We start from the raw sequence: 16,892 nt of genomic DNA, 5'->3' as shown, positions 1-16,892 counted from the left end.
GAGGTGAATATTCCTAAAATAGAACTAACCGTTTAGTTATTAGCATTAAAGGCTAATGATTGGGAGAGCCGTGCTCTCTTGACGTAATTTAAATATAAACTGTAATAATATAAGTTACATTACCTGTAATTTTATTACTGGGTGTTTAAAAGAAAATATAAAAATATTGATAATATTAAAGTGAAGCCATATGAAGCATAGTGAATGAAAAACTCGGTGTTTTTGGTCAAGCGTAAAATGTTTTTTTAAGGGCCGCGGAATCGTTAAATAAGGTTATATATCGAGGGTATACTGCCAGAATGCACTAAGTCATTTTTTGTTGGTTTTGAGTTAAGCCAATATAAACACTCATTGTTATATGCTTTATTACTTCTAAAATGCACCAGACTTTATATTCTATATAATACCAAGTTATTGATCAATCTCAAAAATACAATGGGAATATACTCCATTGCATGAAAAAAATTTTTTTCATTAAACTGCCATTATCTCAAAACAATGAAAAATGACTTAGTGCGTTCTGGCAGTAAACCCTCGATATATATACAGTATGTCAAAAAAGTCTATCACCCCCTGTTGATTTTTCAACAAAAACAAAATTTTGTATGCTTAAATTTAGATTTTTTACCTAAACTTTTTTAGGTAAAAAAAATCACCCCCTAATCATTTTTTAACTTTTCTGTTGTTTAAATTAGTAAAATTGCAGAAAATAAGCCAAAAACAATCAAATTTGATTGATAGAAGTTATTCTAACTAATTTTTTAGCAAAGTTTGTTTTCTTTTTAGGTTCTTAATAAGAAAATTATGGCGAAAAGATATGAAATTCATGATTCAGTAAAAAAACTGATCCTGGGAAACTATAAAAGTGGAAAAGGATATAAAACTATTTCTAAAATAGTCCATGTTAAGCCTAATAGTGTAGGAAATATCATTAGAAAATATAAAAAAATGGGTACTGTTAAAAATTTGCCAAGAAAAGGACGCCCAGCTAAGACTACCCAACGCATTGATAGAGTAATTATTCGAAAAGTTGAACAAGATCAAGGATTATCTGCACCAAAGCTTGCGAAAGATTTACAAACAGATCATGGTATAACTGTAAATCCTCAAACTGTTCGCAATCGCTTGAAAAATCGAGGCTTTGTAGGTAGAGTTGCTCCAAAAAAGCCTTTTTTGAGTAAAAAGAATCAAAAGAAAAGATTGGCTTGGGCTAAGAAACATTCAAATTGGACTATTGACTGTATATATATATATATATATATATATATATATATATATATATATATATATATATATATATATATATATATATATATATATATATATATATATATATTTATATATATATATATATATATACAACCCTTAGATGTTGTCCGAAAGTTTTTTCGATATTTTGTTGACAAAAAGTAAAAATTAAAATGCAAGACCGGAATTTTTTTTTTTTTAATAATGATAGACTGCCTGCCCCAACCAAACCCTCAGTCGATGTAGCAGCACTCCCTTGCGGGTCAGGCTATTTGTCAGTCGATGTAGCAGCACTCCCTTGCGAGTCAGGCTATTTGTCAGTCGATGTAGCAGCACTCCCTTGCGAGTCAGGCTATTTGTCAGTCGATGTAGCAGCACTCCCTTGCGAGTCAGGCTATAAGATAGTCGATGTAGCAACACTCCGCGCATGATTTACAGAAAAAAAATAAAAATAAAAACATTTTATTAAAAAAAATAAAAATAAAAACATTTTATTAAAAAAAATAAAAATAAAAACTTTGTTTATATTGTTAAAAACATTCAAAATGTTATAAAAACATTCAGAATGTTTTTAAAAAGATTCTGGTCAATTATATTTGCGTTTTTGTGGTTTTTTTTTAAAAAACGATTAATTTGTAAATAAATTAATGGTTTTTACTTTCGACCAACACGCAAATGATGGACGAAACTCAAAAGTAATTAAAACTGACGTATGTCATGGCGTAAGAATCACTTTTTTCCTACCGCTCTTCCTAAAGCCAACAAACTATAGATCTATATATATATATATATATATATATATATATATATATATATATATATATATATATATATATATATATATATATATCTGTGTGTGTGTGTGTGTGTGTGTGTGTGTGTGTGTGTGTGTGTGTGTGTGTGTGTGTGTGTGTGTTTGTTTGTGTGTGAGAGAGTGAGTGTGTGTGTGTAAGTATATTAGGGTGTTCCTTAAATGCGTGAAGATTTTTTTTTTATTAGATATCGAAATGAATACCCCCTATTTCTTTTTAAACTATCTAGACTTACTAAAATACGAAATTTCTATCTTCGTACGACAACATTAAGACATGCCGACAGAACTCTGAATTTTTTTAAAAATTTTATTTTAACCTTTCCTTATTATGTTATGTATCTTGTAAAAAGTATAAAATTACAGACCAAGCAGGATATTTTCTTTTAATGACTAAATAGTGTAACAAAATCTAGATACGAGACTTAAAATACATAGATATTATTATTTGCCGTTTATTAAAATTTACAATGAAATAAATCGTGTTAATAAATAAGAGAGCTGGAGCACTCAATAAGTTTCCAGTGTAACAAAGAGGAAATCTTTTCTCAAGCTTTTCAAGTTTTACGCATACAAGACACCGTAGCCATTTTCTCCATCCGTCTCAATAAATTGATCAATTTTGTCATGGATTAAATAAAGAGAATCGGCGACAGTGTTAATTGTCGGAACAGACTCAGCCGACCACGTTTCTGTAGCTTCTTTAAGTGGTGCTAAAACTTCTACTGCTCCCTCGATTGATTTCCACTGTGATGCACTGATGGTCTTTGAAGAAAAAATATCTTCATTTGCACATAAGCTGATTATTGCGCTCTTTAGATGTAGGACAGAAGCCATGCAATTCAATTCACTATTCCATCTTGTGTCAACAGATTGGCGTAACTGTCTAAAATTGATTCCTTGAGCGTCTGATTCTGATTCAAGCAACTCAGCTGCAACTGTTGACTGGTGAGTTAAAGAAGCCAAATCTTTGCATGTTTGCAACGCATCATCCATTCCAGCAGTCATTCCAAATGAGTCTCGAACTGCACATTGCAAAATATGATTGTTGCACAAGTATTGGTCAAGGCGCTTTGACAATTTGACTGCAAGTTTCATGTTTTTTGCCTGGTCGTTCACGCAGTACATTGGCAAATCAGCAGGCAAATTTAGTTCTTCTAAGAAAGAATCCAGCTTTCCTTCAATTAAGATACCTTTGTGTCTGCCTGGGAACTGTTAGACATGGGGTGTCCAGTGATGTCGTTTCCAAATTTTGTCAATAGCATGAAAAGTCGAAGAGATGTAGCTGTCCTGAGCTCTAGAAGTCCAAAGGTCAGAAGTAAATGCAGCACTTTTTAGATATGGCGTAATCTCCATTATTATGCTCTTCATTCCAGCTTGAACTTCTCTTGACCGAATTGAAAGCTTTCTTGAATATGTTGTTGTTCTGTGATGAAGGCTCAGTTTAGGGTTTGCAATGTCAAACAGTTTCTTGAAACCTCTTCCTTCGATTGCTGAAAAGGATGCCAGATTAGTGCAAAAGTAATCCAGCATTGCAGAGTCAAACTGTTTTTTGAATGGAATTGTCTTTGTCATATTTGGACTTTGTTTCAAGCATTTCGACCATGGTTCGTTGTTTCATTTTAGGAGGAGGAGGAAGAAGAGAGTCGTCAGTTTTTTCAGAATACTCAACGTAATCTTGGCAGTGTTTTTTTTGAGGTGAGGATGAAGTCCGCTTGTGTTTCCATCTTTTGTTTTCAAAGACTTTTTGCACGCTTTGCATTCAGCACCGTCACTTGTTTTTTGAAAATATCTCCAGATTTTGTTTTTTCTTGGTGATATTTTTGATTGTTGAAATAAGGCAAGAATATTTCTTTTCAATATGAACAATATGTGTCAAGTTGAATTCCACTGGTAAACTAATGAAATTAAGTCGAAAGTGCACCATTTTATACAAAAAGTTTTTGTATTTTATCTAATTAAAAATCTATTTAAAATTTTTTAATTAGATTTAAAAAAAAAATCTAATTAAAATCACGGAGTCAAACTATTAATTAATTAAAAAAACAAGTTATTAGGCATTTTGTAAATTATAATAATTTTTAATTTAAAAGATAATATAATATTTAAGTCTCGTTCCACTTCTCGCGAGAATTTTCTATTTCTCGTTTCTCACGAGAAGTCCCATTTCTCACGAGAAACGAGAACGAGACGAGATCTCGCTCATGGTTAGTTTATGGTACAAAAAAGTTGTTAATTGAAAATTTAGTAGGATAATTGTGCGAGATTTCACTAAAGTAAGACTGAAATACAATAGGAAAAAGCCCATGTTTTATTTTAAACATAAATTGTAGAACTTGGTGTATATTAAGTTAATAGATACTTAGGGCACCAAGCTTCCTTAAAAGAAATACAATCCTGCATATGTGTTTTTGCTTACTATAAATTTTTTTAATTTACTATAATTAGTACTACGCCATACAATATTACAGTAAGAGATAAAACTATGAATAAATGAAAAGTATATTTTTTTCAAGGAAGCTGTGTTAAGATATGGTTTAGTTTTATTTAATATGGAAATATTTATTGAGATTTTATTTTCTATGTATTTTATATGTGGTTTCCATGACAAATTTTCATCTAGTATTACTCCTAAAAAATTAACGATTGGTTCCCTTTTAATAAATGTTTTATTGATTAAAAGATTAGGTAATTTTAGAGGAACATCATCACCTTTACTAGGTTTGGAGAACAAAATAAATTTAGTTTTTTCTACATTTAACGAAAGTCTATTACTTGTAAGCCACTCGTTTATTTTTAATAGTTCTTCATTAAATATATTAAAAAGAAATTTTATGTTCTTGTTGGAATAAAAAAGATTGGAGTCGTCTGCAAACAATATAACATTTAAAATATTTGGTGCTAAGTACAAATCATTTATATACAATAAAAATAATAACAGTCCTATGATTGAACCTTGGGGCACACCACATGTAATGTGTTTTTCTTTTTCAATTTTTTTATAAATAATACATTGTGACCTGTTCGACAGGTAATCTTCAAACCAAAGTAAGTTTTTATTTCTTACTCCATAGAGTTCCAGTTTTTTTATAAGTATCTTATGGTTAACAGTGTCAAAGGCTTTTGACAGATCAATAAAAACTCCTAAGGTAAAACAGTCATTATTGAATGCATCTGATACATGGTTAATCAGTTCGATTACCGCATGGTTAGTTGAATTATCTTTTTTAAACCCAAATTGTTTACTGTACAGCAAACTGTTTAAGATCAAATAGTTATAAAGTCTGTTGTACATAATTCGTTCCAATAATTTTGAGAAGCAAGGTAAGACGGAAATACGTCTCTAGTTGGAAATATTAGTTTCGTCACCAGATTTAAAAATTGGAGTGATTACGGCAACTTTAAGTTTTTTTGGCACAACACCTAGTTTTAATGAAAGGTCAAAAATATGAAATAATGACGGTTCAATGATATTGAAAACTGACTTAACAACATTTACACTAATTTTGTCAATACCTGCACTTTTATTACTTTTAAGAATATTAAAAGTATTCCTTATCTCGTTTGGATTTAAATTAGATTCTTCCATAATAGTATAACACGGTTCAATATAAGATTCAAACTCTATGATACTTGGTGGAATTTTACTCGTCAAGTTCGGCCCTACTTCAAAAAAAAAATGAGTTTAGTTTTTTAGCTATTTATTTTTTATCATAAATCATTTCCCCGTCAATTAAAAGCTTTTGGGGGAGATTATTTTTTACGCATTTATTTTTACCAATTATTTGTTTAATAAGTATTGACGATGTAGTCTTAGTTATTCTCGTTGACTTATTTATTGTTGGTATTAGGTTATATCGGGTTAGAGAATCTAAAAAGTATTGAACATTTTTATTTGAAGCATAATTAAACAAATTTAAGTTAAAATCACCAGCTAAGTAAACATGTTTCCGTGTTAAACTAGTTTTGGTTAAAAAACTGCTTAAATAAGTTTTAAATTTTCTTAAACTACCAGATGGTTGTCTATAAATAGAATTAATTACAATATTTTAGGTGGTTTTGTTTATAATTTCTATGCACAACGACTCATAATCTGTTTCATTAACATTAAGATCATTACGTAAAAGAAAAGTTAATTGATTTGTGAACAAAAATACTAACACCACCACCAGCGTAGTTAAAACGCGGTTGATGAACTGATTTTTTAATTATTTAATTCAAAATTTGAATTTTTTCCGTTGGTTTTAAGCCAAGTTTTCGTGATACAAATTATTTGAAATTCGTGGTTTAGTTGATGCAATAAGAGTTTAAGATTTTCAAAATTTTTTTAAATACTTCAAATGTTTACATTTAATATAGAAAAGTTATTTTTGTTCTGACAGAGATATTGAGTAGATTTAGAAATTGAATAGTACTCGCTTTCTAAATTTTTTCCATTAAAATAGCTATCATCACTAGCATTCTCATCATTAAAATTAAATGAAAGTTTGACCTCCATTTTTTATAAGTAAAATTTAAAATAATTAATTAAACAAAGTATTATATAGAAAGTAAAATAAAGTTGTAGTATATATAAATATGTTACGAAAATAATATTTTATTTTTGTTCGCAGCCCAATCCCGAATGATCAACTTATCGTAAGAGATGAATGCATATTTTCCAGCCGTTCGTTCAACTTTCATCTGATCCCGTAGAGCTTTCCTAATTGTGACAGTTTTGGCACAAAAATCTTCATTAATATAAATATTTTTACCTTTTAATTGAGATGTGTTTTTTAGAATTTCAACTTTATCTTTATAATCCAACAGTTTTAATACAATTGTTCTTGGTTTGTTTAAATCTCTCTGACCAGTTCTATGAGCTCTTTCAATCCTAATATTTGTTAACCCCAAATGCTCTTCAAAAACTTTACTGACTTTTAATTCGCTGTCAATCCACGTTTCAACTTTGTTTTCTTTTAACCCGTCAACCCTTAAATTGTTTCTCCGAGATCTATCCTCCATCTCTCTTAGTTTACTTTTAATTTTAAGTCGGAATTATGATTTTGCTTTTCGATGTGAGATGTTTTTTTTTCCTGAGAAGTAATAGCTGTCTTTTGTTTTATCTTCAAAAAGGTGTTCGTAAAAATTTAAACTTCTTTTCATTTCTTCTACGTCTTTTTCGATTATATTTATTTATTTTGCACGATGATTAACCTTTAGATCTACTTGATCTAATCTATCGTATATAATTTTCGTGTTTGCGCTTAATATGTTTAACACTTTTTTTTCATGTTGCTTCATCATTTCGTCTATTTCGTTCTTAAGTTCTTTAAATATTTTTTGTATTGTTTTTTTTACTTGATCCATTGAAATAGCCATAATTAACCAATATGTCTTCATTTAAAAATATATATTTATGTATATTTTATGTACATCTCAAATATAGATTTTTTTTAACTTTACGTTACTCTTACTTTACACTTTTTAAAGTTGCACTTTTTTAAGTTTAAAAAAAAACAGTTGAGGCGTAACTTTGATAATTTTTTTTTAAAAATATTTAAAATAACCACTATAATAGATTTACTTAATTACAAAGTTTTATCTTCGTACGACAATATTAACGCATGCCGACAGAACTTTTGTTTGTAATGATAGTACCTTTTTTTTTAAGTCGGCAAAAATTGTAATAACATAAACGCCCCCACCCACGTTGCACCTACTTGTGCCGGTGTAGTAGGCAGGACTGACTTAACGGTAGTGTTCACTGCTCAGTAAGCCGTACCGGAAAGTATCAAAAACTCTACAGTGCTTACTGCATAGGTGTAAAGCACTGTACAGTAATTCCTACTGGCCAGACACCAAACACTTAACTCAGGTAATATGTACTAACAGCAAAGAAAATGTTTTTAAAGAGAATATTTACTTTTTTTAGTTTAAACTTATTTACTTTTCATAGTTATTAAAATAATTAGTTGATTTATTATATATAATTATTATAAAAAAACTTTTTTTCTAATTTAAATAACATTTCAGAAGAGTTTTTACAACATGATGCCCTTCTTAAATTTGATTTGACCGATTTGATGTCATATTTTTTTTGGAACTGGTATTTGATGCAGCTCATGGAAAAACTTTTTTCATTTTTGGATTTGATTTTTGACAAGATTCACACGTGACAACATAATTTCGAACATTTTTATTCGTATTTGGCCACCAATATCCTGAATCAATCAATTTCCATATTGTTTTATCTCTCCCAACATGTCCACCTTTAGCCTTTGATTCAGTTAATATGCCTAACCAATCATGTGCTGCTTTTTTGTACTGATCACGAGACATTTGATCTTTGACAACACATAACGTCGCTGGACCAGAAGTAACTTTCATGATTTTTTTTATATTTGTAATGTAACATTTATTAACATTTACAAACCTGTCACTTTGTTTTTTAAAGGTTACTTTAATACCTATGTTTTCTCTTTCTTGTAAATGCTCAGGAAAGATTCCTGATAATAAATAGTTTTCAATATCATAAAAGTTCAGTTCTTTAATTTTTTTTTCAGATAATCTTGAGTCATCAATTTCACTGTTGAATTTCTGCCATTTAATACTAAAATATATAAAATAATAAATAAAGTGTTTATAGCAGTGCTATGGGTATATGTTGCTATTAGCACATACATCAAATGCCCATAGCACATACAGCATAAAATATAATTATCATAAATTTAGAATAAAATCCATGTAAACAATGTTAAAATATATATAAAATAGTAAAACAAATTAGTTAATTGAAATGATAATCTATTGAATCAATTCAAAGCGGTTAGTATGTAATAATTTAGTATATAATAATCTTGATAATGATAACAACAATAATAACAATAACAATAATAATAATAATATAAATTTTATAATAAGTTCTTAACTTTAAACATTTGAATTTGAAATTTTGTTTAAAATAATAAAACATTTACACGGCAAAATTAAAATGTTAAGTGCTCGGTACCCAAGTAAAGTGTTCGGCACCTAGGTAAGAATTACTTGTCAAGTGACCGGTACCGTCATGTAGGAATTACTGTACAGTGATCTGTACCGGTTATATACTGTAGTCTATTGGCGTTTGGATGTAGCCTTGCAAACAAAAGATGTTTTTATGTTTGCGGACTTGAAGGACTGCGTCGAAATAGGAGTTAGACTTAGGAATCTATCGCAGTTTTCTCAGGAAGTCCGCGTAATCATATTTATTTTTTAAATGATTAACCTTCTTGTAGAATTGTCTATCTAGTGTTTCTTATCTAGTGTTCTAGTGTCTATCTTATCTAGTGTTTATCTTATCTAGTGTATCTAGTGTCTATCTAGTGTTTCTTATCTAGTTTCTTATCTAGTGTTAATTCATATCTAGTGTTTTGAAGGTAAAATTTACCGGAAAATTTTCCGGCAAGTTTACCGGAAAATTTTGAAAATTTACAACATGGCAAATTTTCAAAAAAAAATTTTTTTTCAATTCTTTTTATTTTTTTTGAAAAAAATTTTTTTATATGATATACTCTTCGATTTAAAATTTACCGGTTATTTACCGGTAAATTTTACCGTTAAATTTTGAATCAAATTTGCCGGAAAATTTACATCACTAGTATTATCACTATTTTATTATTAAATTTAAACTCCTTTCAATCATATTTCACAGCATGATAATTAAACAGTTCAAACTACTAATAAACATACCCACTGTAATGTTTAGTAGGTATATGTATAAGTTGTTCAAACTGTTTAATTATCATGTTGTAAAATATCGTCGAAAAGAGTTTAAAGTTAGTTTGTTCATATGATACATGATATATCATATAAATATATATATATTTTTTTAAAAGATTATTTTTATTTTGAGGTGTGTAGGAAAACTCCTTAAAATAAAAAACGTTTAATAACATAAAGAGTAACTTGCACTCACACACGCACATAATATACACATATACACATAAATATACGCGAACACAAACGTTTGCAGACACACACTAAACAGCACACATATATCTTAAATAATTACATTATTTATTTTATTTTGATATACTTAAGACAGTTTTAACTTAGTTTTATGAAAAAAATTGATTAAAAAATCAAAAACATTCAGAATAATAATGATAATAATAAAGAAGAAAATAAAATAAAAAAAGAAAAGGTTTTGTTTGCGCTGAATTCAAACCCTAAGTTGGTATATGTATTAAAGCCCTCACAGATAAGTACTTTAAGTAAATGAAATGCTGCCATTTTTTTTTATTTAAAAAAAAAATTTGTGCTGGTTGTTTTCTTTTTAAAATAAATAAACCAACCAGCAAAAAAAATTATAATCATTAAAGACACCCACAGACAAAAGGAAGCACGTAGTGTGATATCATAATTGCTATGAATAGTTTGTTAATTGTTCAATATAACTTTTATATAATTAGTTTAACTTTGTTTTTAGCAATGTATTACCAGCATGCATTTATTTTGGATGTTAATGTTAAAAATTTCTCTGTTAAATTGCAAAGTAGCTGAAAAAGTATTTCTAACAGACACTTCAGGTTTCAATACAGTATCAAAATCATGGAATAAAGAACCATATAATAAACTTAGTACTTGTGCTGGTTCGTGGGAGTATTCAGAAAGAAAAGTATTAAGAAAATCTTTTTGGGAAACATGTTATGGCTCAAATAAAAATAACCAGAATTGTTTACTTAAGTCTAATAATTATAGCTTAAGTACAATCAAAGACGTTAACACTATTTTTGTTAGTGTTGAACTCAATAATTCCTTTTGTAACACTTTAATTCCAAATTGTAATTCGGTTATGGAGTTGGGAATATACTTTGTACCACAAGATGATAAAGTACCTATAAATCAATATAAAACTGATGATAAAGTACCTATAAATCAATATAAAACTGAAGTGATTCCACGTGAAATTAAAAAACAACAAGGGAATGAAGAGTTTTATTTAAGTAAGGATTTTTTTTCATTTAATAATTTTAAAAATGCTGATGTAATTCAGGTAGCAATTCGAGCTAGTAACTACTGTGGGATATTAATTGATTTTAAAATATATTATTATGTTTGTCCAACCACAACTGATGTACTGGTTACTTTTCCAAAAAGAGCATCTCCTCATGAAAATAATTCTCCATTGAGAATTGATGGAGAATGTATTAATGGATTCTTTGAAAACAGCATTAAAAGTTATATGGAATGTTTTTCAAATGGAAGCTATCAGGTCTATGGAAAGTGTATATGCAAAGAAGGTTTTCAACCAAAAGATTTTTTGTGTAGAGGTAAAAATTTTTTTGGTTAAAATTTTTTATAAGCAAATAAATATATTGCATATTTAGTTTCATTTTTGTTTTTGTTAAATTTGTAAATTGAAAAGTTAAAAATGGCAAAAGTAATCTAATAACTGTAGAAAATATTTTAAAATTGAGTTGATTAATAATATCCGCAAATTATTTTAATATATATTTTAGTATCCACTAATAGCTTTAATATATAACCAAAATTGTATTATGAAAAGTAAAATGTTTAAATTAATGAAATTGTCAATATAATATTCTTAGTCATAGAATGTCATAGAATAAAACATAGAATGTTTTTTCAAGTGCAAACAAGGCAAGTTAGAGCAAGTTGATTTTAAATTTTTTTTAAAAGCATTTACTGTATATAAAGAATCTTGAAAGCCATCAATTCAGTTCTCTAGTGCATTAGAGATGACCTATTAATTAATTAAAAAGCAAGCAGGTATATTCAAATTAAATTTTTTATCAAAAAGATCAAATTAAGATCAAATCAATTTCATTTTATTTCAGATACAACTATTTTCAGCTAATTAAGATTCCTTTGGTGATTTTCTTTGTGGCAGGCCATGGGCTGATGTCTTTTGTTTGTTATACCTCCTACAAAATCTCCTGAATTCAGGCATTAAAGCTTTTATTTGTTTTTATCAGTTTTAAGTCAAGCCAAAATCTACCCAATGGCTTTCATCCACTTATGCAGCTGTAATTTAAAAAAATCTTTTTTGCAACATCAACTCTTTTTATTATTGTAATCAAATCTTTTTATTATTGTAATAAATCAATGCAAAAAGGTTCTTTTTGCTGATGACACAAATATACTCCAGTCTTTGTAGTCATACAAATAACAGTTCTTAAATCTCATTTTGTGTAAACTTGGGGCTTGCAGTGGCTAATAAATTTTAACCCAAGCAATACTCTGTTATTTACTCTTAACAGTTATTGCAATATTGTTTATATTCCTATATTGATTGATAGCAACACTTTTACTGAGACTCAATTTTACATCTTTAATTTTATTATCTTTTTGGATTATCTTTCACAACTTCTTTTGTAAACCATATATACAATCCATTGCAAAGTTAACATCTACCTCCATTTGTTATGCTCTCTATTTCCTTTTTGGTTTCATTTACTGCCACTATAAGTCTTTTATTGTCCTTGTATAGAACACTGTAACACAAATATATATTTGGGCTGGTTCTTCTTATGATGCCCTTTCTTTTATAAACAAGTTCAAAAACATTTTGTAAATGTAGTTGTGCCTACTTTAGCTACCAACCCTGTTTCCCTTTGTTGTGTTAGACCTAAAAGCTCAACAAAAAGTTAAAAATACTATAATGTATTAAAAGTAGTAAATTTCTATTTGTAAAAAATTACAATAATGAAACACTAATCCCTGTCTCTTATTCGTCCTTTTATAGAATACTGTTGTTATATTTGGGCTGGCTTTTTTTATGAGGGCCTTTCTTTTATAGACAAGTTTCAAAAACATATTGTAAATGTAGGTTCTGCTCTAGCTACCAAGGTTTGCTACTGGTTCTGTTACTGGTTCTGCTCTAGCTACCAAGCCTTTTCCCCATTGTTGTGTTGGACCTAAAAGCTCAATAATAAGTTAAAAATGCTGTTAATGTATTAAAAACAGTAAATTTATATTTTTAAAAGTTACAATAATGAAACACCATGTTATAATTTTTCGTTGTTAAGTAAATCAAGCCATATCTCTTCTGCATACAATAGTTTTGTATGAGCTGCATGTAGCTGATAAATATTTTTTTATTAGACAGTATATTTCTAAAACAGTTTTACCTTTTGCATTAAATAGCAATGTATACTTTATTTAATGTATATCCAATATGTTCTATTTGTTTTTGTAGACAAACACCCTTTCAGTTCTATTTGTATTTTTTTGACAAACACCTAGTGATTGGATTGTCAATTACTTTGCTTATGGTGTCATTAACTTCATCTATATGGTCACCACTTTTTTTTAGATAAATTGAATAATTTGACACATATTTATATGCAGTCTAGTTATAAATTCCATCTTGTCATGTAGGTAATCAAGGTATCAGTTCTCCTTTTTAATTTTACCATCCTCAAAAAGTAAAATGTATATTGTTGTGACAAATATAATTGACTTAGTAAATATATCTTATAAAGTATGCATAATCAAGTATGATTAAAAAAGTACTCATCAATTATGGTTAAAAAAATACTAACTGAAGGAAGAGGTCCTTTAAAATCTATATTTACAATCTATATCTATAAAATCTACTTTTATCAAATTGGATTGTGCTATTTTGGCTTACATTCACAAATTGGTTTGTTGTATTTTGGCTTACATTCACAATATAATTTGCACTGTTTAGTTATTTGTTTAACATCATTAACTGAGAAAAGTAAATTACGATATTTAATAAAAGCATAAAATTTAGTTACTCTAGGATAAAAGAGTGATTTATGTATTCTAGAAAAAGTGTCAATGGAAATATTTAGTTTTCCTTAACTGTAAACAATGTTATACTTGTAACAGGATATGTTAATCGCTCCTCTCGCTCTCCAGCTGACTTGTTAACTGCTGTGACTGAAAGATTTTATTGTGCATTAGATGGAGGCGGTGAGGCTAGGGCTATTGCTTTGATGTATCTAAAGCTTTTGACAAAGTTTAGTATGCTGGTCTTTTCAGTAATCCTGGTTCATACAGTGTATCTGGGAAAGTTTTTGAGATTATCAAATCATTTTTTTCTAACAACTTTATTAAAGTCATCCTTGAAAGCCAACACTTTTCTTTATTTCCAGTAACTTTTGGGGTACCTCAAGGTTCTATCCTTGGTCCTGTTTTGTTTCTCATCTACATTCTGATCTAAAAAAGCTCTTTTTGCTGATAACTCAATTTTATACTCCTGTTTTGACAAAAAGTCTTTTAGATTAGTTAGAACAGGCAGCCAATCTTGAATCTGATTTCACTTCTGTAACAGATTAGGGCTCATAGTGGCTTGTAAATTTTAACTCAAACAAAACTCTGTTATTTACTGCAATCAACTATCACACCATGGTCGACATTCCTATATTAATGAATGGTAACCCTCTTACTAAGTCCTCTTCTTTAAGTCTTCTTGGATTATTGTTTACTAGTGATCTTTCTTGGAAACAATATATATAATCGATTGCTAAATTAGCACCTGCTTAGGTTGCTTCTCTATATTGTGCTGGCTATTTTCTTACTCCTGATTCCATTTTCAACCTCTACAAATCTCTTATTTGTCCCTGTATGGAATATTGTTATCATATTTGTGTTGGTTCTTCTAATGATGCTCTTTCTCTTCTATATAAAGTTCAAAAATGCATTGTATATGTAGTTGGACCTGCTTTATCTTACAAACTTGAGCCTCTCTCCCATTGTCATAAAGTTGCATTTCTTTCTCTTTTGTACAAATAGTATCATGGTAGCTGCTCAAAGGAGCTATCATGTCTAGTTCTATCAACCAAAACTCATTCTTGCTTGACTCATCATTTAGCAAGTTCTTTTTTATTTTATCTGTCCCTGCATGCTTATAAATTTAATTTGCTTGATTTTTTTCCCTGCAGTTCAACCCTTTGGAACTCTCTCCCATCTTCATGTTTTCCTGACTCATACAGCAAGCAACTTTTCAAATCTTTTTCTTGGTAATGTGTAAGTGTCTAGTTAAGTATATTTATTTATTGTTTGACTTTTCTCAAAATGTTCTTCTTTAGTTACAACTACTTGAGCTCTCCAGGGATGTTTTGCAGGTTCAATAATGTCTTCCTTAGGCATACGTTGTACTTCCATTACAACGTATGCCTAAAGAAGACATTATTGAAATATATTCATTTAATATCAAGTTAAATCTTAACCTTCTAAAAAACACCTACACTTAAAATATTCATATTTTCTCAATAACTAAATTTTGTCACTAAGCGCTTTTTTTTTTTTAGTCCATTGAAAAATTATTATTCAATAATATTGACTATTTTGTGGTTTCGTTGTCTAGTAGCCTATGTCATCATTTTCTATGCGTATAATCATTGTGTAATTTTTTAAAAGTTTTTTTTCATACCTCAAGTAAACGTTTAATTCTATAATAACCACAAATGATTTATATTGGTTTGACTTCGATCAGAAGCAAATATATTCTACAAACAAAAATTAGATGGTTTCCAAATTTCGAGCAGAAAACCAATTAACAACAATAATTATTAATAACATTATAATTAATAAATTACAATATGGCATCAAGTCAGAGAATATATGCAGCTGGTCGAAAGCAGGAATCTGCTGTATGGGATTATTTTGAGCAAGATATTGTTTCTAACACTTCCAAATGCAAAGTTGTTACAGAAGGTGGAACTGAAATTCAAGGAATGAGAAAGTTCATTTAAAATCTTACTGTAATACTTAAATTTGTTTGGTGTCATAAGGAATTGAAATTGAAACGGAAATATATCTATTAACGGAAACAACAATGATCCCAGTAATAAATGCATCTCTAATATACTCATCCTAATTGCAGACACCTGTTTAAAGTTACAGTCTTTCACAAAAATTTTTAGAGCTTGTAGGAGGGTCATCCTTAAATTATATCATAGTTTAGAGGGTAGGGTTAGTGTTTATGTGATAGCTCATATGGGACTTGTAACTAAAGTGTCACAATATTATAATGAGGAGGGTGGGTGGTTAAAAACAGTTGAAAGTTGTGTGACGTAATTTATGGAAGACCTAGATACTCATCAAAACTTTCTTTGGTTGTTGTTTACATGTTGCTAGAAGATGTCATGCATAAACTTCATGTTTGTTATTTTTGTTAAAAAAATATATATCGCAAGTAGGTTTTTATAAAAAAAAGAGCTCTATACTGAACCTAATTTCAAGGAAAATTTAATATAATTGAATGATTATTATTTACTCAGTTTTTTTTTTTTTTAACATCTTCGCTTCCAACAAGGCTGCAAGCAACCACTAATCAAAGTTGTAAATTACTGGAAGAGAAAAGATGAAGATTGTAGAGCAAGATAACGATTGACGGACAACTTAAAGGATTGCAAATTATATGAATCAGAAAAGCAAGATGAAGGAAGCAAATTCCAAAGAACTGATGTTCGAGGAAAAAACTAGATGAATAAGAGTTTTTGGAGCACTTAGGAACAGTCACAGAAAAAGGATGAGACTTAATTAAATGACGAGTAACACGAAAATGAATTTTAGTAGATGGCTCAAGAGACGTCAGCTCTTTAGAGCAGTGTCCATTATAGTATTTGTAGAAAAGAGAAAGAGAAGCAACATTACGACGGTGTGATAATGGTTGGAGCTAGGCTGCATGAGCAGGTCCAACTATGTTTACAATGCATTTTTGCACCTTGTCTAAAAGAGAAGATCCGCCCCAGATATGGCAACAGTATTCCATACAAGGCCGGATTTGAGATTTATAGAGATAGAGAATAGAATAGAAGGAAGAAAGTGTTGAGCTCGATAAAGAGATGCAACCTTAGCAGATGCTAATTTTGCA

This window comes from Hydra vulgaris, chromosome 06, assembly GCF_038396675.1.
Source record: "Hydra vulgaris chromosome 06, alternate assembly HydraT2T_AEP".
Classification (NCBI taxonomy): domain Eukaryota; kingdom Metazoa; phylum Cnidaria; class Hydrozoa; order Anthoathecata; family Hydridae; genus Hydra; species Hydra vulgaris.
Note: the sequence above shows the minus strand (reverse complement) of the source record.